This window comes from Pithys albifrons, chromosome 13 (genome assembly GCF_047495875.1).
Source record: "Pithys albifrons albifrons isolate INPA30051 chromosome 13, PitAlb_v1, whole genome shotgun sequence".
NCBI classification, from domain to species: Eukaryota; Metazoa; Chordata; class Aves; order Passeriformes; family Thamnophilidae; genus Pithys; species Pithys albifrons.
Window position 1 is genome coordinate 2,035,654 of NC_092470.1, and position 21,352 is coordinate 2,057,005.

Consider the following 21,352-nt stretch of genomic DNA (forward strand, 5'->3'; position numbering starts at 1 on the left):
CTTCCTTTTCCCAAGGGATGGTAGGAGAGGGAGCTGCTATCCCCAAAGGGCTCTGCTGAGGGCAGCAGGAAGTGAAACATGCCAGGACATGCATGGCCTCAGAAGGAATCAATGACTACAGGAAACCAGAAGCAGAGGCTCTGGGGAGCCTGATCGCGTGCCTTCCATGGCTCTCTATCAGCAGTCTAGTCTGAAATTACCTCCCACTGCTCCTGAGAGCAGTGCAAGTTGAGGGGAAAGATGCACAGCCATGGGTAGCTGTAAGTACCAATGACTTCTGCATGTGCCAACCCTCCTAGTCCATCCCTTGGCACAGTGTCCAAGGGTCTCAAGTGTCACTGTGGAGCTGAGTGCCATTGGTCCCCACCACACTGTCTGAGCCTCTCAGAAAGAGGCAATTCCAGCAACACAGCTCAGCTCCCTCCCCGCTCTCCTCCCCCAACTCCTCCACCAGGGAAACCTCCAGATATGCATCCAGAGATGTCTCCTTCCATTTGTTGATGTCGACAGGCATATCACACACATATTCATTATTTAATCTACCTTTGAATTGGGCTAAATAGTTCTAACGATAATTACAGAGCATTTGTATTTATAGAAAACCATCATGCACGATCTGCATCCACACAGATAATGCCGCTGTGATCTATAAATACGTAAGGGATGGTGTGGGAAGGCAGACAACGCTCCCAGTCCCATGAAATGCAAAATGCATGGATGGCCTAGCCACACAGGGAGCTATTACAGCTCTTCTCCTTTGGATCACGCCACAAACAGAGCTGATACACAGCTGAGCAGACACGTGGAATCCTAAGAAAAGAATGGAGGCAGGAGCAGACCTGCCAGTGGGGCATGGCAAGGCCAGAGCGATGGCAGACCAGTTCCAGGGATGCAGAATGGGGAGGGGATCAAGGGGAACAGGAGCAGAGGGAAATGGGATGCACTCCGTGCTGCCTGGCACAAAGTCTCAGAGCCCTCAGAGTGGAGTGAGAGTTAGGGAGCTGCAGGGTAGGGGAGAAGGGAGAGAGGGAGGATGTACTGTTCCTCTTCCCACAGCAATAAAAGTTTTACAGCAGCGTATGATTTTATTGCTAGCATTACAGAGGTAGAGCTTCTCCAAGCCTGAGCCCTTGGAGTCAAGTAAAGACACAGGAATCTTGGCTTTCATTAGAAACAAAGGGAAAAGGAGAGAGGCCAGCACAGCCAGGACTGCTGGAGAGCATAGAAACATCAGACTCCCACTCCAGGCAGCAAATGAAAGGAAACTTATATTTTAATATTTACTTGTTTTGAAAATAACCTAATGTCTCTGGAGTGGAGGTGTGCAGAGAGCAGGGAATTGGACAGCCCCATAATTTGGAAGAAGTCATATGAGGCAGCATTAGCACTACTTTGGTGAGAGTCTCAGTGCACATCCCTGTTTTCCCTGTCCTCACCCCTGCAAAATTATTTTGGCATGTCTCAGGCTTTAATTCTCCACTGGCATGGAGCCCCAGCTCAGGTGTGCTGCAGAGACACCTCAAGTGAGCCATGAAGCCATTTCACAGGTGAGCTCATGCTCAAGCAAGGCAGGACCACATGGAGTGCTGTCCAGTGCCACGGGATTGGTGCACTGCCTATCCCCACACAAGTGCACACAAATTATAAGTACTTCTATTGCATTAGTGCCTGGAAATTTCATTCCAGTCATATCCCATTCAGTGAGATACTGCACAGATACAGACCAAGCAGGATTTTTTCCTAGAGAGAAAAGCTGTTTTTCTCTGCATATTGGTTTAAAGCAAACACAGCCAGAGGCTGCACATGCCTGAGTAATGGCCTGTGACCACACCAGTGAAAAGGGGAGAGATGGCAACACAGTGCCCCAGGATCACTGGCTTTGAGATCTCCTTGTGCTGCCCCCGAAGCAGACCTACCCAACGCTGCTCTGCAGAGACCACCTTCTGCAGGAAGAAGAGTCCAATCCAAGCCCTGTGTTTCTTCAGTTTGGGGCTCTACATTGCCTTTTCCTCACTGCTAATTTACAAGCAAATATTTAGCCATCTGGCAGTCCTGTCCAGCAGGCAGCAAAGCAAACTGTTTGGCTTTGCTGCAGAAAGGGCGAAGCTGACATTAAGCTTTGTTCCCTGAATGCTGGGCACCCCCTTCTGACACGGTTTCCACCATTTGGCAAACTGCTTCTCTGCCATCTGCCTGGAGAACTCTCCAAAGGGCACAGAGCCTGCTAAATATAGCCAGGAAGCTTAGCAAACATTTTCAGCTAGTCTGAGAAGATTTCTCCCAAAGTTACACCTTCCCCAGCCCATCTCCCTTGCCTGTGACGTCTCAGATATCCTTAAACTACCTCTGCATTCTTCAGTCCCATTTCCTCTTTGGAGTCTTTCCCTTCCCTGTTCCTTTCTCACTACCACTCTTCACCTCTACTTTTACAGTTGATTTCTCCAAACACTTCCCTTCACACTCAGAGGAGGGCTCTAGATGATGCCAATGCTCCTTTCCCAGCCCACAGATCCCCAGATGCAGAGAGGGAGATCACAGAGCCTGTGGGCTGACTCTGCATTTGCTTCTCCAGGACGAACTTCTGCAGGCAACACCCCTACTCTCACCAGCTCTTGTCCATGGGGGGGCCCTTGCTGACAGCTTCCCCACACGTGGGGTGCACACCATGTCTGTATGGGTGACCCTCTCTTTGGTGACCCAGCTAGCAGCCCATGCCAGGCAAGAGGCTGATTTTTCCACTCCTGTGTGAAAATCCACTGCCTCAGTAGCTGACCTCTGTCTGACATGGAGGACAGGCAGTTCCACAAGCCACCACTTGCATATCTATCCACGGCTTAACCATCCCTTACTCTTTTTTCCAGGAAGCTGCAAAGCCAGCTGCCTCCTCCTGGCCCAATTTTTATCTTTCCCACCAAGAACAGGGACCAGAAACAGTACCCCTTCATGGCACCATGATCTGCAAAGAACGAGGCAACCTATTGCAGGCTTGGGCTGAACCACATTTACAGGCTTCAGGCAGCTTGATCCCATCATATTTGTTCCCTGGAGAAGGAAGAGCCGTCTACTTGTGTTTTATCACAGCAAACAAACCAAGAACAGAGAAAGACAAACAAGCACCCAGCATCCTAGGCATGGACAAGCTTGGCACGAAGACAGCCCTTGTTGCTGTAGAGGAGTGTTAACCACATAGTTTCCTCCTTAGGAGAGTAGAGAAAGGGAAAAAAACAAAGGGGAAAAAAAAGCACAAGAAAATAAACCCCCTTTAACAATGAACTCTTGTGTTCAGTCAGATGTAAAAGACAGGAAAAGAGAGAGGAGAAAGAGAGAGAGAGGAAGACAGAGAGAGAGAGAGAAAAAGAGAGAGAGAGGGGGGAAAGGAGAGACAATAGAAGGCAGATTACTATTTCCTCTTCAAATATTTATTTTCAGGTCTGCCTTGGAGTGCTGATTATTGAGACACAGAGCCTTGCTGTGCTGCAGCTTGTAAGCTCCTGCTGCACATGTTCACAGCACTGCCTTATCTGGATGGCTGGAGCTACTGGGAATTCCCATGAGCCCAGTGCCAGACTCCACAGAGGGCAGCTCTCCCTTGGGTCCCATCACCCCCAGGCATTCCATCATGCTCTCCAGTTCTCCAGTCTGAGCCCAGCAGCAGGCATCGGAGGACTTCACCACCTCCAGGTGCTGTGCTGGACTCTACTTGGGACCTCAGAACACACAGTTTGGCTTCAACCCTCACTTTTTGGCCAAGGCACAAGACAGCCTTGGAACTGTGGCCCTGAACAGGCACTCCTCAATAGTTTGAACTCCCTCAGTACTTGCCCTAAGGGCAGTAGAGGTGGCCTACATGGAGATGGGAAGTTCTTCAGCCAGGTATGCAGGTGAGCTGAAAATAGTGACCAAGCAAGGTGCTAGAGAGCACCAGACTGCTAGAAGTGACATATCTTGGAGGAGAGCCAGAGATGACATCCTGATCACAGACAGCAACTAAGAAATTAAGCTATCAGAGAGGCTTTTTGGGAGGGGTGAATGTCTGTGGTTTGGTCAGATGCCAGAGCAGGTCAATAACATTTGTCCTTCTCGCTGCAGATGGAGATCTTTCTGTGCCCTTGATCCCAACACAGCAGCACAGATCCCTTCTCCCAGCACCACACACCACAGAGGACATGCAGTATCAGAAAGGGAGGACATTAGAGAGGAGTCTGCAAGGCAGGGACAGCAGGGAAAGGGGCTGAACAGAAACTACCTCGAGAACTTAGACCTGGCAATAACAGCTTCACCTGCCCTTGAACTACAATCCCAAGCCATAGCCCATCCCCTCTGCTGGGAAGGAGGGGATCTTCAGCAGTGCCCCTGGAGCAGATACCAGGGGCCATCCCCCATGTGTCCTGTGTCCTCTGGGCAAGAGAAAGACTGTGGACAAGGGCAGCCATGCCCAGGGCATCCTCCAAATGATGTGGCCTCTGGGTCACAGGGAAAGTCATTCAGTCAACTAGAATCCCTGATTGTTCCCATCTCCTGCACAACTCAGCTTCACACACCAGGTACCAGAAACCAGGACAGCCACAGCACATCTGCTCTGTAACAAGCTCATAGGCTCTTGCTGGCCATTAAATTACATATCTTGAAACTGAAAAAGCTGTGTTTTGTTCTCTAAAAGACTGTGCTGGGAACCCCATGGAGAGAACCATGGTGTCACACACCTGAGGGGGATGGACTCACCTCCACACCTCTCCTGGGACAGCACATACAGCTCTGGCACCACACACGCTGTGTCCTCCTCCCCATATTATCTCTTGCACTCTCCCAGCCCAGCCCCATGTGCCCATGTGTGTGCACATCTGCAGCTGCACACCTGCAGCCACACACAGAGAGCTTCCTCTCTGTACTGGGCATGAGAAATATTGATTTCTTTCCCCCTGCAATATTTCGCTTGGCTGAGCAGATTTAGAATTGAAGAGTCAGACTCTGCCTAGAGACCAGAACCATATTTAATTCCATGGTTTAAGAGGCCCCAGAGCAGGTTCTTCTTATTTTAAATTACCAGTGCATTTAAAAGCAAGTGACATCTGGGGGGGATGGGGAGGGAGGTGGCTGGTGCCCTCTGCCTCAGTCCAGCTGGCACTGGCAAGAGCTTTGCAGCTCTGCTGCTGCTGCACCCTCACAGTCCCATAAGCTGCTCTGTCCACACCAATGAGAAGCAAGGGGTGGTGGTGAGCTCACCAGAAAAGCCCAGAGACCTGCTGCCATGTCTTTCTAAGGGAGGAGAAATGAGAGGAGTAAGAGAAAGGAGAAGGGCAAGGTGTGAAAACCTCTGATGAAAATTGCTCAGTGCATTGAGGTTTTGGGATTCATATTGCCTGTTCCTGCACTAGGCTCTGCCATGGATCCAAGCCCTCAGGAAGGAGCAATTTGCAGACAGAGAACAAAGACATGGTGCCTTGGCCAGAGGATGACTCCTCACAGTGCCTTATCATGGAGCAGTGCTGCTGGAGGACAGAGCTGTACACATCCAACTTCTAGAGAAACTGCTGTAAGTCAGGGCATCCACTGCTCTCCACAGGTCCCAAGCACACAGCCTCATCACAGATTGCCAGAGGAGATGCAACAGACATTTAAGGGAGAAGGGGAAAAATACAATAGCAAAGGCTTGTCCAAACCATCTGTGAGCCTCTGCCAGGTCCAACCAGATGGGTATACACATTACCCTCTCCATGCTACACAGAGCACGTCTGCTACCCAACACACCAGCAGAGAAAAGCCAAGTGTCCTCAGGATGAAGGGTCCATCTCAACAGGATGGGGTCCAGATGAGGTAAGCACTGCCCAGAAATGGGTGACGGTATGCTGGAGAAGAGGAAAGGAAGCACAGGTCCCTACACACTGCTCACCTCCCCATACCACATCTCTGAGGGCCCACAGCACAGGTTCAGCTCCACTGCTGTCACCCTGCCCTGGCTAAGGTGGTCTGAGCACACAAACATCCACTATCCGTTCTGCTCTAAGGCACCACCTCCAGGGCCCTGCCATGCCCAGCCACCCAGTCATCCCCTGTGGCCCTGCAACATGCCCAGAGTGACAGGGAAAGAGATGCTCTTCACAACCACTAAATAACGAAGACACTGGGTGCCAGACACCTCAAGGGCACACTAGTATATGTATGTCCACATGTACACACACATCACTGAACAGAAAGAGATGACTGCCATGACTAAGTGCTGCTCCCAGGGCTTCCACGGTAGGTTGCAGCGAGCTCCCAGAGCTGCTCCTGCTCACAGAGGGAAGACAGAACACCAGAGAGCTGTTCCTCTGGCTGGGAGATGAGACTAGTAGGACTGTGGTCTGCAGTCCTGGGAGATTAAATTCAGCAGGAGCCATGATTCACAGCAGGGCGAGCTGCAGGCTCCCAGGGGCCAGGGATGAAGGCAGCCCAGGGGCTGCGGTGGGGGCTCAGGACAGCTGTGGTCCAGGGAGATGGAGCACCAACCACAGCAGCCATGCATTAGCTCTCTGTGGTCGGCTATGACACAACACATCCTTAGCTGTGGCATTGTATTTTGACTGAAGCAGACAAGCAGAAGAATGAAAATGGATCCTTTTATATAAGCTCACATACAGGCTGTAACAGCTTCTTGACATCTTTACCCAGCTCTGCTCCTTGCTGGTGCTCATGTACAGGGCAAGCAGAGATTGCACAGGGAGTGCAAACTGCTCTGGCCCTAAAAGCATCAATTTGGGCAGTGGAACGACAACCCACAGGGAGACAGGCAGAGTGTGCCCTGATCAGGAACATGATAAGAAGCCTATTTTGAACCTGGTGCTCAGCTGGGCCAGTGTTAAAGTGATGCCAAAGGAGTTTTTGTTTTGATTTTCACATTTTGTAGATTTTAGGAACACAGTAGTTGCAGATTTTTAGAGGGTTAATATTTCTAACAGTTTAAGTTTAATGCCTTTCTATCACTACCCCTGTCCCAGAACAGGGAGCTCAAATTCCTTTAGTTAATTAATCTTGTTTAGACTCCTTTCCAAGGTAAAGAGCTGAAGGATATCAGAAGGCCTACAGGATGAAACATAAACATAGGCCAGAGTGACCCAAAAGCCAGAACTTGATGAACTCCAAGAGACCTCTGTGTGCCTGAGGAAGAAGAGCTGATGAAGACAGAGGGTCTTGACGACCCCAGATCCAATTCCAGGGGTTGGACCAGGGGTGGGACTGGGGCTGGACTGAGAAATGTGTAAAGCAATGATTGGAGGGATCTTATTATAAAAGCCATGGAAACAAGAACTGGGACACATGGATGACATCCTGTATTCCTGTGGGCTGTAGGCCCTGTGGTATTAAAGGACCTTTACTTTTTATCTTACCCTACACTAACGTGCTCAGAGTCCTGTTTTTGGGGGGAAGGGTCATTCATGGCATCAAAGGCTATGGGGTATCAATGCCATAGGGCTCCCAACACAAAGGGGAGCTTAAACTCCAGCTCATCTGCCTGGATAATACCAGGCACAGGCAGCTCAAGGAAGATTTGGTGACTTCAGTACACAACAAGGCCAGCCAGGGCTGCTGTGTTTGTATCCAAGGAGGTCACATATGGTGGGCTGTGTAGCAACCCACCATGTCAGGGGACAGGCCTAAGTGAAGAGAAGACAGCTGAGACACAGAACAGGAGGAATGGAAGAGCACAATTAGCTGTGGTGAAAGCCAAGGCTTTCATCATTAGTGTAATTATTATTGCAATTATTGTTTTTTCTTATTTTTGACAATTCAATAAAAATCAGCTTAACAGAAGAAAACATTATCTGTTAAACATTGGTGAATCTAAAACATAGACAAGCACAATGACATTTCACCTTACACCTGGACATTTCTAAGGATTTACCCAGTTCTTTAAAATAAAAACTTTCTGACCAGAGATTTCTTTCTAAAGGAAAGTAGCAAATACTTTACAGAGAAAACAGCACAATGAAACCCTGGGACATTTTCCTTTTTGGTGTTTTTCAAACATACAATTCAGCAGGACACAGGCAAGTCTGCAAATCCTCCCTGGTGGTGAAGGGGCACTTTTCTCAGTAAGAGCCACCAGAACAACAAGCAGATTCTGCACTACTGTGGGCAGCAGGACCAGGGCGATGACTCTGCCCCTGTACTTGCCACTGGTAAGGCCACATCTAGAATCCTGGGTTCAGTTTTGGGCCCCTCACTACAAAAAAGACATTGAGGTGCTGGAACAGGAACATGTCCAGAGAAGGGCAACAGAACTGGCAAAGGGTTTGAAGCATGAGTCTGATGAGAAGCACCTTATGGAGCTGGGGGGACTCAACCTGGAGAAAAGGAGGCTCAGGCAGGACCTTATTCTCTCTGCAATTACCTGACAGGAGGCTATGGACAGGTCAGAGTTAGAGGAAGTGGCCTCAAGCTGCACCAGGGGATGTTTAGATTGGAAATAAGGGAATTTTTCTTCAGCTGGCTGTCAGGCTGCCCAGGGAACTGGTGGAGTCACCAGGCTTGGAGTTATTTAAAAGACACGTAGATATGGCACTTGGTGACATGGTGTAGTGGTAGGCTTGGCAGTGGCAGGTTAGTGGTTGAACTCAATGACCTTAGAGGTATTTTCCAGCCTAAACAATTTTATATCTTGTCTTGATCTGCTGAGACCACCTGGCATCACCAGAGCTACTGATGACAGCTTTGGCACATGGGTACAGCTGGGGTACCCCTCCTCCTTCCCCCATCCACCCAGAGAACCAGCACAGGCAATAAATACCCATAATGAAATGGCTTTAAAGAACAGAGAGTATATAAGGACAACGTTGGAATGAATTAAAAATAAGTATATAAAAATAACAAAACCACATTTAAATTAACTGAACTGTTAAACGAATAAAAAGGTATTAAATAAGTTTTCTGAATGTCAAGTTGACACAGTTTTTTTTATGTTCAGGCAAAGAAATGAGTCTCTTGAGTAAATCTCCCCCAGTCCAGGGCCAGGCATTAAAAGCTTTCACAGGCTGAGGTCCCTTTGATCTGGGCTGCTTGATGCAGCACACATCTACCAGCCTGGCTGCCCCACTCCTGCATCCGTGGCATGGGGATGGCACAGCAGGGCTGCCCAAAGCCCTGTGTGGAGAGCTGAGCCTCTCCAGCACCATCCAAATGCCACCCGTGAGTCTTTTTATCAGGGTACCTTTACATCCTGCCTTGTCATCTCTCCTCCAAGCAGGACAAAGCAGTGGAGCTGCTCTCTGTCACACCTCCACTTTCACCTCTCCCACAGGCACCAGCAGCTATTTTCCCTCTCTGGGGAAAGCAGCTTTCTTTAGTAGCATGTTACCTGTCAAAGGCTCTTCCCTCAGCACCTCCTGTAGTGAGTGAAACATTTCTTTTTGGGAATTAGGGGAATGCTCCCTCCTGTGGCAAACACTGCCAGTCCCACTCCCAGTGTGAGGAGCCCCAAAGGTGGCCTGGCTCTCTCACTCCCCAGACCTACAGAGCAAACATCCAGCTGCTCAGAAGCACCACGCAGGCTGTTGACATTATTTCATGCCTGCAAGGTCATTTATGGGAGATAACTGTGGATGTATGTATTTCTGGAATTCTCCTGTGCTTTGTATATAATGATAAATATATAACCCAGGAACTTAACCAATGCAGTACTGACAAACCATCAAATGAAGCAATTTGTCTCAGACAATTGCCTGAACTGCCTCCAATGTCGCTATCTCACTACTGACAAGAAGAGGGTCTTAAGTGTCCTGAAATTATACTGCAAACTCCCCAACTCTCTTAGCTCCACCTTCCCTCCTCTCCCTCGAGCTCCTTCTCTTGTTTCTCCAGCAAAACACTCTCTTATGCAAATAATCAGACAGGGAGGCACAAAAGGCATTTTGTTTAGTATTTCAACACAACCACATATTTCTCATTCAAATATTCAGCTGTATCCTTCAGAGATCAAAAGCACAGCACTGAAACAAGGCAAAACATGAACATCCCAAGCCAATAGCTCAAACTTCCCTTTCATTCCTGTTCTGAGGAAGCAGACGAGAAATCCATCACCCCCACCACGCTGGCTCCCAGGTGTCACAGACCCAGGATCCCTGTGCACACAGGTAGAGCTCTGTCACATCGCCCATCCCTGCACAGAGCCCTGCACTGCCAGAGATTACATTAATGGTCATTAAAGCCTTTATGAGTGATGCCTGTACAACCAGCAGGTGATCCAGATGCTGTAAGGTCTCCAGAGAGGTGTAAGATGGGGTTGGCACATCCTGGACCAACTAGAGAAAGCTTCCTGCTCCCAGAAACCTGGAGTGGGGTCTGGCCCAAGGAAGGGTCACCATGTGCTGCACCAGCACCCAGAGAAGCCCTAGGTCACTGCATAGGAAGGAAGAAGGTGCAGCTGTGCTGCTTCTCTGGTGTGCAGCATCCTCCAGTGCTGGAGCATCCCTGCCACCTTCACACAGTGGAGCTATACAGGGAGGATGAATGATGAAATAGTGCAGCCCGGCCACCACACACCCATAAACACCCCCTGCACTTCTACCTTTCAGCCAGAGACCACACCTGCCAGCCTGTACTACACCAAAGATTCAGATTTGTGAATACAGACCAGCTTCCCTGCATAACTACCTTCATGACTCCAGCCCTCCTTCAACCCCAAAAAGCCTTTCCCCGTGGGAACATGTGACAACAGGGCCGAGCCGCAACAGTCACCTGCTCCTCTCCCTACCTCAGTGAGGAGGGTGCTCAGCAGGAGCCATGGGCTTTGGCACATTAACTGTATAATATATGAACTCATACCAGTTTTATAAGCCCCTTCTGGCTCAAATCACGTTGTAATTCTGAACAGTCTTAAACTCATTTAAATCCTAATAAAAGCACCGCCCTGCATTTGCATTTGTTGCTCGCTGGTCCCTGCAGCTGCTGTGACAGCAGTTCCTGTGGAATTGATAATGCTTGGGATGCTGTACACCGGAAACCATCCCTCACAGGAGGGGTCTGGACACACACTTAATAGGACAACTGAAAACACAGATGCAGGAAATGGACCTCCAGACTGACCCAGGATAATTCACAGAGCAACTGCGAGTCAAAGCCTTCACACAGGAGAGCAGCAGTACCAGTGCTGAAACCTCAGTGTCCCACCTCCTCTGGGATCCCAGGGGAGACTCAGGCTAGGCATAAGGCACCTGCAGAGAGCACCATGAGGGCATTTAAAGAGAAGGGGGCATGCCTAATAAAGCACCAGAGAGCAACAAGCCCGGGTGCTTGGGAACCTCACACATGAACAACACAGGTACCCTGGGGCAGGCAAGGACAGAGCCCTGGTTTTCCATGTATCTTGGTGTGCTGGTGACAAGGTGGGATTTGCTGCCACAGCTTGGAGGCTGCAGGAAAGGCACTGGGACTGCATCTCAGCACATCATCCACCCCTAGGCCACCTGCATGCAAATCCAGTCTCGCCCTTCCCTCCCAAACACTGACAAGCAGAATGTGCTCCAGCTGTGCTGGAGGATGCAGCAAAAGGCTGGCTGATGGTGGACCCAAGAGCTCCAGCTCCCATCACCAAGCCCATATGGCTCTCCCACTCCACCACTGGCATAGCAGGTCTGTGCTGACTCAAGTACTGCCCATGGTCTCCCCTCCCCAGCTCTGCTGCCCCAGTGCTCTCTGCAATATCCATACACTTCCCTTCACAAACTCTTGCCTTTCCTCCAGGTTCAGCCCTGCTCCATTCCCATCCCTCCATCCCTCTTGCCCTCCTCGGCACTTGTCCAGTGCTTTATGCCTGGCTGGTTTTGGTGGTGACATAAATAGGCTCCTCTGAAACAGTGAGATTATGAGCTACACCCTTCCAGCTACAGAAATGCTAATTATTACTGAGATAAATGGAAATATCAATGATGAAAGTCAATATTATTGCCTTCTTTGTTCCTGTTTGTTTTATTTGTAGATGAAAGAACCACTCAGGCCGTCTCTCCAGGATGTGGCCAGGAGCTGGAACGGCTCCTCTTGGCAGGCTCATCCAGAGCTGTGTTCCTGTAAGAAATCATACTGCACACATGCTTGCAAAGGGCTCTCTAAATCAGCAGGTTTCCAAAGCAGGCATTGTCTTTGATTGATTCATAAAACTGGAGCTGCCTCCATTTCCCACTCCAGAACCAGGCGAGGGAGGATTTAAGGGAGGGAAAATGTGTAATGTGGGTGGAAGTGATTAATTGTGGAACATGGCACAGCATTGGGAACGTTCCACATTTTGGCTTGGTTTGATGCTCACGCCTTCATCCTCCTCACCCGGTGGTCTAGGCACCAAGATGGGAACCAAGGACCCCTCCCAGGCTCTGACAGGGATTCCTGGGCAAGTCCCACGGCCCTGCTGTGGCCAGGCGAGTGCTTACAACATCAACATTGCCTTCAGCAAGTCTGCTCCCTCAGCACGTTCTGAGTCAGAGCGGCTGATTTTAGTGACAAGAGACCTTTTTTTAAGCCCTATTAGCCTCGCAGAGCTAACAGAGCTAAGAGTGAGTGAATGAGATGCTAATTTTGGATCACACTTAGCCCAACAGCTTCCTGGAACAGCCCCTCTCTACAAGCAAGACATGCACTCCTCAGGGCCCTGACCCACCACTGGATTCCCCACAGCCACAGAAGGCAGGACACAGTCAGGAGGGAGCCGTAGGGTGCACCAAGGACATTGTTGTTCCAAGTACACCCATTAAATTCATCATTAAATTGCCTCCACTCTCTTCCAATCCCTCAATTCATCACCAGCAAATATTCATGGGAACAAGCCAGCCCCCTGGCTCCCAACTCCCCCATCTCCAAGGATCAGTGCAGTGATCATCCCTCTGCAGTGAGTACAAACCCTCCCAGCCCCTGTGTGCTAACCAGGACAAACACTCCTGCTGCCTCTCCCAGTGCAATGAGACCAGGAGAACTGAAAGCCTTGCACAAGTAATTATAACAATCTTTAAAAAGCAGTCAGCCCATCCCGAGTATTTCATGGATGGTATTTTTTAAAAAAGCTCTTTTAAAACCCCTCCCTGCCCCTTGGTGCATGTCAGGGTGCAATTAAGCAGAAAGTATCAGTGCATAAACCTTAAGAAACAAACAGCCATGTGCATCCAGCTCTGCTCTCGCTTCTTCCCTGTGGTTAACACTAATGTGACATCCTAAAGCTGTGTGTGCATGGTACAATCTCCCATCCCAAGACAGGGAAGAGCCAGCTCAACTGCTAGAAAACCTCAAAAGCCTCTGAGTCTCACTCACACAGTACCCAGATTCCTGTCACAAATAGTCCCCCCGATGGTCCCCGCCAAAGCTCACAGGTACTGGAAAGCCTAGAGCATCAAGGCACCCTGCATGAGATCCCACCACAGGGCTCTGCAGAGCTGCTGGTTCATGGTGGTGGCAACCCAGATTTGCCCCCCAGGCCAGCAGATGCACTCATGGTGCCATCCTTGGGCTGCAGACCCAGCTCCCTGCCTGGCTTAGCAGTCTTTTGCACAATTAATAATTATTTTTAATAACAAAAATATCTTAATAGTTTTATCAGCCCTCAGATTGAGATGCTTGTAAAGAAATCTGGTTTAATCCAGAGCACCAGGGAGAAACCAGGTAAGGCATGGAAAAAAAATTCAGGGCTTTTCTTGGCAATGCTGAGGTGAAGGAACAGACCTTCCAAAGGAGGTCACAGACACCTCTCCCTCTCTGACACTCCTTCCTCCAACCTGGTTCTTTCTCAGCTGTTCCAGCCACCCTGTTTAACCACAGCATTTGGGTCAGCTGAAGACAAGAGTCCCCGCTGTCCCTTGCACCTTTCCTGGGCACAGTCTCAACACTGCTGACACTCCTGCATAGGACCTCCCCTGCCAGGAGTACCAGGTTTCTGAAGTAACCTTGGCAGTGAAAACTTGCTTTTCAATTGTGAAAATCCAAGACACTTCACAGGGTCTTAGTGGAAACCCTACTGCAAGCTTGTGGCCACATCACCAGAGCTAGCAACACTGGAGAGGACAGGGAAGATTTTTTTTGGAGCATTTATGCCATACACATTCAGAGAGGAAGAGAAACATCCCTCGGAAACCACAGCAGTTCAAAGATCTGCTCGGTTTAAACACTAAAAATTCATGCACTAAAAATCCACTTAGGCTCAGCCCTGCCTCAGAACTAAATAAAGCCTCTAACCACATCATCCAGCCCCAAGGTTTGCAGGCTCCTCTGGGAGAGGGTTTATGTGCCTACTGGATGCTCAGGCTGAGATCCCTGCCCCCAGCACCACAGCATGCTTCCCCCTCCAAGCTTTTGGGCAGGGCAAGGGTCTTTGCACTGACCTTGCGGTGTTTGGGATCCCAGTTGTGCCTGGCTGCCCTGTCTTGCATTACTTAGAAACTGGCTACACTTCCCTCCATTATCCCAAATTCCTTAGGAAATAACTTCTTTCCTTTTCTCAAAGGAAAAAGGTGAAGAAAAAACAAAACCACCTCATTTTCTAAATACTGTTCTTAGGAAAAATCTTCAGTTTTGCAAATAGCATAGTGGGAAAAAATATCCGAATCCAAACACAGACCAGATGGCTCTCAATCCTTGTATTTTCAGGGAGGACTTTAACCAGAAGGATTGTTCCCAGCAGAATTTTTGTTTAATAGAAGATCACTAAGAATAAATGCACTTAGGGGCTTGCTGTTGAGAAGGTGTTTTGACAGGAAACTGCTATTTCCATGGTCTCTCCACTTGCTCTGTCAGACCTGGGAGCTCTTCTGACTGAGCATCCTTCACACACAGATTTTCCCAGAGTCCCATCCACACAGAGCACCTGTGGGAGTAGGAAGAGACAGATGTCTGGGCTCATTCCTGCTTACTATAAGATGGGAAATGGCAACAAGAAGCTAGAAGTACCTCTCTGCGAAGCTGGAAATGCCTCCCCACCGGCTCCTCTCACGCAGGAGTGTGAGGCAAGGTGAGGACAGGTCCCTTTTTTGCATGCATCAGCTTGAGCCTATGCAGCCTGCTCTTTGCTTTGTGCAAAGAACACAACATAAAAAGGGAAATTACACATCTGAGTGTGAAAGACTATTCTGCCTCACTGTTTTGATTCCCTTTTCTCTGAACCAGGTGTGGGACACTGCCTCTAGGCCATCCCAGGTGAGCCCCTGCACCCTCCCTCAGGTAGAGGTGTTCTTCCCAGTGGCACCACTCCTGCTGAGCAGAGATCCGAGCACACTCCTCCATCTCCTACCTTGGACAACATCCAGTTTCAACAATTACTCTCCCAGCTCCCACAGACAAAAAAATGTTTGAATCATCCTAATATTTTTTTCCATTAGGAAACCAAATTCTGCTCTTCACTGAGAGATTCTCTTCATTCTCTCTCGAGGACTGACACCCCAGGAAATTGCCTCAACCCAGTCAGCTCTGATGTTTGCTGTCTCATGTGTCAGCTGCATCAAGCTGACAACTCACAGATTTCAGCTGAGGATGCGGATGTACAGCACAAGCTGAAACCCGCTCCTGTCTCTTTTAACTGTCCTGGCGAGAGCACTGGGAGGAGGCTGAGCTGGTGGAGAGTGCGTGGGAGCTGTGCAACAGTAATAGAGACATCTCAAAAAACATTACTTTTTGAGGATCCTCTGACCTGCCCTCCCCTGGAAGATGAAACCACTCCTGGCCGGCATTCCCAAGCTGCAGCGTCTGGCTATCCACACTGGAGCACTCCATGAGGGCAGTGTTTGCCCCTTGCTGATGTAAAACAAGTTGGAGCAAACCTACCTAAGCAGAGCCACATGATCCCATCACAAAGCCACTTCTCAAAAGTATCCCCATCCAAATATTAATTTTAGATGCCTCTCCCCCCAGTAAAACACTCCCCTGCGTGGGCATGATGGATTGAACTTTTCTTACATGCCTCAAATACTAGCTGGAACCTGCATTGCCTTACCCCCAGGAGACCTGGGAGGCAGCCTTGGACTAAAGTGGAGGGAAAAGGCATACCTGCCACACTTACAACTATGGAAACCAGTCCAGTCCTGGACTCAGCACTACAGAGACATGTGCGTGTCATGCTCAGTAATACACCAACACACTGAGCGTGTGTGCCACCTACCTGGGTCAGATGAAGGCAGGATGTTGGGGGATTGGATGCCAGAGGCACACTGGGCTTTGGCGTCTCCTCTGCTTTCCACTCATGCACTGTGGGAGAAATTATACTAAAATTAGGGCTTTAAACCAGGCATTTGAGATACAAGCAGAAGAGAAATTAAAAAGCTGTGAATGCTTTTCCCCTCTCCCTCCCAAAACTGAGCTCAGGCAAGCTTAATCTTCATCCAAGCTGATATTTAAAATCAGGTTGCAAGAGACAGAAAAACATAACTACTAAAATTTAGTGACCCTGCTGCTGAAAGGCCCAAAATGAACTGTTTAACAGAGCCATTTTCCCACAGAAATAGAGCAGGTCTGTACTTAGTAGAGCACTGATCTGCTGACAGCTACCAGGACAGATTTGGGCCAGAGCACCTGGGAATTGTTTGCAGTCATCTCTCAAGAAGCACATGCATGCAAAACCCATTGGAAAAGCACTGTTTTAAGAATGCTGTAGCTGCCTACGAGGTCATATAGCCCTCACTGGCCACAGAGGCTTGCACTGCCTTCCACAAGCCTCCCCAAGCAGCTCGGTCCTGGCTGCATCCCTGTGTCCCCATCAAATGCTTTGCACAGGACTGAAGTGCAAAACATCACCAAAACACAGAGCTGCAAAAGGGTCTCACAGCTCCAGGACCCCAGCAATGAGGCACGAGGCTCTGACTGGGGGACACTGCATCCCACTGACCCAGGAGTTTTGAGGGTCCTCCCACAGATGTATTGAGATTTGGAGATTCTGTGCTACAGCATAGCCAGGCCAAAACTCTGCTTGGAGCAAAGCACTGTCATAACTCCATGGGGCCAACAGGCTGGATTCTGAGAGATTCCAGGAGCTCCAGTCCAGTCAAGGGATGAACAGACTGCCAGCACTGGAGTGCCCAAACTGACCACATCCTGACCTCAGGCTCACCTCCCCACTGCTGCCACAGCACAAGTACATGCTGGAAAGGGAGGAACACATGTACCACAGCTGCAACTCTCCTGCCAGGTGTGGAAAGAAGTGTGCCACATTCACATCTTCTCCTGCTAGAACCCATTTTCCAACACAATTTTTGCTGTTCCAGAAGATAAGGTCAAAGCAGGGGCTTGTATTCCTCCTTTCTGGGAATAAAAAGTAATTTCTCTGAATCCTGAGCAGGTCCACAAACCAGGGGCACAGAGGTGCCTCAGGAGGCAGGGATACTGCTGGAGGACCTCCAGTTCCACATGGGACTCTGTCTGTCCTTTCCCAGAACAGGGACACAGCTTTGGACTGGCCAGGAGCCTCTTGCCTACCCACCACTAGCTTTCCTGAAGCAGTTATCCAAGATAACCCCAGAGAAGCAAAAGCAACTCACTTCCAGAGTGCCCTTGGCACTCATTGGCTTCAAATCCAGAGGCTCTCTGTCCCAGGCTTTGGCTAATTCTCACCATCACAGGGTACCCACATCTGCAGCAGAGAAGCCTATGACTTGGCAGACACATGAGACAGAGAAGGCACAGGTAAGGAGGGATGCAGTGCTCACCCCCTCCTGCATGTAGCTCTTGCACAGACAGGATCTATAACACCAATTAATGGTTGAATGCATTTTTGGGGGGGTTTATTCCTATTGCTGACTACAACTCCTTATAAACTCATACATTAGCAAATCTTACAATGATCCCCAAAGTCAACAAAATAAAGTTATCAAAATTTGGAGCACACCAATGCCTGTTTTGAGGGAACAGAATCTGCCTAATCATGCTTCAAAGGACACCTGAAGTCCTAACAAAACTCAAGAGCCTGCAGAAAGCATTGGAAAAATGGGAAATTACTTACTCGGTTTACTTTTTCCTTCCACACATCACTTATTTTAAAAGACTAAAAACATGTTTATGAGTTTAAGATATTTAAATGGATCAAAATCTGTTCAGCAAGGAAGGAAAACAATTCTCCCACCCCAAACTTCTTGTGGGCTGGGACCTGCTTTTCAATCTTCCACCCACAGCAAGTATTTCAAATCCCTTTTTAAACTGAAAGGCTGCTGCTGGAGACAGATCAGGGAGATGACCTGTGGGAGGAGGGCTCTGCCACCTCTCTCCTCCCTCATTGCCACAAGCACCTCTTACCTAGAGTCAATCAGGGGCACCTGCAAGGGGTCACCTGGGAACAGGGGACAATACAGGCATCTGTGTATGGGGAGAGCACCTAGGGAAGATAATATGAGAAGCTTTCCTTCCACCTCCTCCATCAGCAGCTTTCTATGAGGAGGATCAATGCAGCCCAATGTAACTGCACCGTTGTTCCATTTCTAATTAATGAAAGAAAAAACTAATCATTGAATTAAACTTCTCATTACTTCAGCTGAATACCCACTAAGTAAATTTAATTACTGTATGAATTGGGTTTCTCCCTGCCTGTTTCATTAGCTACTGATAAAGATGGAGGGAGGGGCACAGAGGGAGAAATGAAAACAGAAAGAGAATGGAAGATGGGAATACTAAATGCAAACCCAGAGGCACACAATTCAGGAGGTTTGGGGGGCTTCCAGTAAGGGCCTGGGAAAAGACCCTCCCACACCAGGCTGGAGGGATTCCCTGTGGGATAAAACCACAGGGACAAGGTCTCACCACACTCTCCAGCATTGCCAGTCATGGCCACTTGTAAAACAGGCAACAGAGGTTTGGGCACAACCAGCTCCCCTCCAAACAAAGGCAGAGACTGATTTCAGATCTGCAGCAACCCCTGATCTCTTCTAATCTCATGTATTTCTAAACAGCCAATTTTTCCCTCTCCCTCTGCAACAAAGGCAGCAGCCCTACGACGCTTCAGCAGGGAGCTAGTGCTGACAGAAGCATGGGAGCACAGGAGAACAGACAGCAAACACCTGCTGTCCCACCACGCTCCCAGACACCTGCCTGGAACACTGTGTTTGAAGCCTTCCTGCTAAAGTGGGAGTCCTGCACGCCCATGCTGCAGGGAGCCAGGATGTGCCAGCAGCATGCTCCTCCTTGCAAATTAGTGGAGGATGCCTTCCTGCAGCACCCTGTCTTGCCACACAGATTGGTTATAGCATGATTTTGGGGCTCTCCTACTATGATTCAGCCCTCATTCCTCCTTCCTGACAAAGGGCATGAAGCATCACAGAGCAGGTCACCACTCTCCATGCCCAGGAGTCCAGTAGCCCCCACCAAGCCCACCTCCCTTCCAACACATGCAGCCACATCTAGCAGTCCTGTGTGACATCTGGGATAGACTAGAGGTGAAGAGGGTGTAGGAAATGAAAAGCACAGCTTCTTTCTCTAATTAGGTAGTTTCAGCTGAGCTGGGTGGTGGAAGGGTTACCCAGGTGCTCACAGTGGCAAGATGGCAAGTGGCAGTGGCAGGTATGGTCAGATCATCTCCTCTTTGCCAATTACGGGGCCAAGACAAGCCTATGCAGTTTCTTCTGCAGTCCCAGGGGAGGGTCTTGTTCACACTGGCAGCTTGTGGTCCTCACAGTGCCTCACTGTGACTCTTCTGCAAGTTGTGGTGCTCAGGGAGATGGGGTTCTCCCTCATTCCCATCACTTCACTATATCTGACCCCAAACCAAGTTGACACATTTGAACTCTTCATGCTCAGGCCACATAAACCAGCCACCCTTGTCCCTTGCTCCCCTAGTCCTTTCCTGCTCTCCTCCCTCCCCAGAGTGGTTTCTCCTGTGCAAGGAGAGATGGAAAAACCTTCTGGGCACACCAGAAGGTCCCTTCAGTATCATATTTATCTCCTCAAGATGGACTTTCTCAAATACCATATAGAGAAAACAGGTAACAGGCTCAGATGCTGCTCTGCAGGGAGAAGATGGCACTGGGTGGGACCTGCCATGTACCTCTGGCACCCAGCAGCATCCAACACAGTCTAGACACCAGTGGTCGTGAGCACAGCCCTGGAAAGATGCTGGCTCTTGAGTGGGCTCAGCACAGCATGCTCTGCTCTCCTCTCCAGCACAAGCTTTCTGCCATAGCTAAAATTAGCTCCCACAGTCGCCTGCCATCACCAAACTTACTGGTACAAACACGTTCTGCCACTGCAGGCTCTTCCTAAGTTTCCACTCAAAACCCCCCAACACTGTAGTATGTGCCCCACAGCTCCACTCTCTTTCATGCTTGTCTTTTTTTGTCTTTTTTTTTTTTGGTGGCCAAACTGAGAAAGTAATTCAGGGTGACCAAAGTCCTTTTTTCTTTGCCAAAATTTAAAGCCCCAGTAATAATCTGGGGCTGAATGAAACATTTTGTTTGGGCTGAAGTGAAGCTTTAATTTTGTTTGTAGGTGGCTTCTCCCCCCCACACTGAAAAAAAAAAAAACCTAGAAAAAATTCAAAATGAAATGTCATCTTGAAACAGATGGCTGAAAGGTTTCATTTTGAAAATGTCAAAAAATCAAACTTTTCAGTGTTTCACTTTTTTTTTTCCCAACCAAAGCCACTTGCTAAATACAACCTGAATTCGTGAGCAGAGTCTGTTGACTGAAACCTGAGTTTTTTGGTGCAGAAGCTGTTCCCTCCAAGCCCGCGTATGGACCCCGTGCTGTGACCCCACTGCAGCTAGGGACGCAGGTGGAGCTAATGGGAACACAGACTTGGAGCATGCCCTTCTTTGAAGAAGTGTTTTGGAAAAGGAAAGTGAAAGGCAAAGGACTCACCGTGGCAGCAGAGCTCTGCAGCTTTGTCCTGGGTGCTGGAGAGGTGTCCCGGGCAGAGGGGGCAGAGGAGGGTGCTGTGGCCCCAAGTGGGAAGGACAGGGTGGTCCTGCCTGTCTCATGGGACCCGGCACAGAGCAGGAGGGCACCTGGCTCAACCCCAGACACACAGCCCTGCAAGACAGGAGAAAGGAGACAGTGTGAAGAGGTCCTGAGGGACTTGCCCCACTGGAGAGCATTTCTAGAAGTGATTGCTCACTCTTACCCATGGCCATCCATCACTACAACCAGCCCACCTCGTGGCAGAATGAACCAGCAGCCATCCACGAAGGCTTTGCCTATCTGGCCCCTCTTGCTCCAGGAGGGGGGATGTTCATCCCAGAGCTGGTCAAAACCAGATCACAGGGATAAGATCTTACCACCAGCTGGGAACCAGTTTGGAGCTGATCAGATCTTACCGACAGCAAATCCCACAGCCTTTCTAATGGCCTGAGGAGAGGGATCCTGGGTGCTCCTCCCCACCACTGCCTTGTGACAGGACCACTGCCAGGTAACTCCATCCCTACACACAGGTGGGCAA

General features: G+C 49.3%; 1 protein-coding gene across 1 annotated transcript in view; it reads right to left on the reverse strand.

Moving 5' to 3' along the window:
• The window catches only part of LINGO1 (leucine rich repeat and Ig domain containing 1), a 63,095-nt gene extending 42,209 nt beyond the window's left edge, over positions 1 to 20,886 (reverse strand). Inside the window, exons 1-2 of the mRNA XM_071568718.1 lie at positions 20,776 to 20,886; positions 16,100 to 16,185 (exon numbers count right to left, since the gene is read on the reverse strand). The gene's annotated coding sequence lies outside the window, so the exon portion shown is untranslated. The remainder of the gene's footprint in view (positions 1 to 16,099; positions 16,186 to 20,775) is intronic.
• Between the last annotated feature and the right edge of the window lie 466 nt (positions 20,887 to 21,352).